Below are 1,126 nucleotides of genomic sequence, written 5' to 3'. Positions count from 1 at the left end.
AAATTAGACGACATAAAGGAACAGAGTGCAGAAGACGTATGAGTAGAGCCCTAAAACAGATAGGAATTTGATGTTCCTTAAATATATCGCCCCCCCCCCTTTTTACACAGTAAAGTATATGTACAGATTTCAATTTTTTTTAAATTTTATATAGTCTTGATTTATTGAGTGAATCAGAACAGGTAACCATGAAATGTATGTCGTACCATGTTTACAGAAATCTTTAATTTATGGTTCAAAATGATGATACCTTTATAAATTATAGCTCATGTGTTAGTCTGATGTATGAGCTATATTATTGTACAGTTTCATTCAAATCCATTCGGAAATTTTTGCGTGAAAGCGTAACAAACAAACAAACAACGTCCGCACTTTCGTATTTATATTGTATAGGGATTATATAAAAAATACCTCTAAAAAATTATTTAATATGTTGTCATTCTAATTAAATAATTACCATATATTACAAACTGGAACTGGAAGAAAAATTGGGTCTAAAAGAACTTTGTTTATATTTTTTTATACCTACAAATAACTACTTACCTTTTACAAATAACTACTTACCTTAAAAAAAATTGTAAAAATAAAAAAACCAAATTTCAATAATCATATAAATTTATTATTATTTTTATAAACAAAATGGGTTAGCGTCTAAAAACTATATAGAATTATTAATTCACCAAAATGTTCATTATATTCTTAATACGTTTTTTGTTTTTTTTTTATTTATTTTTTATTTTAGTTATTTTTTAAATGATATTCTTTATTTACGACTAAAAAACTTGATAACAATTAATAATAATAATAAAAAAAAAATTGTTTGTATGTTTTTTGAAAAAAAAAAGATATTATATATTATTTTATTATTATTTTTTTTATATAATTATTTTTAATTTACTTTTTTAAAATAAATAAAAATTACTTTTTTCTTTTCTTGTGTTTTTTAAAAAATAAAATGTTATTACAAAAAAAAAATTATAGTACATTTTAAAAGAATATTGTAAATTCGATAAAAAAAACATAAAATAAAACACCCAACCGTTATATTTTAAATAAATTAATAAATACAAAATAATTCTCGTATAAAATCGACGATAAATCGAATATAAAACGATTGTTAATTATA

The sequence above is a fragment of the Chrysoperla carnea genome, chromosome 5, assembly GCF_905475395.1.
Source record: "Chrysoperla carnea chromosome 5, inChrCarn1.1, whole genome shotgun sequence".
NCBI lineage: Eukaryota > Metazoa > Arthropoda > Insecta > Neuroptera > Chrysopidae > Chrysoperla > Chrysoperla carnea.
The sequence above is the reverse complement of the archived record's forward strand: the minus strand, read 5'-3'. Positions refer to the sequence as shown.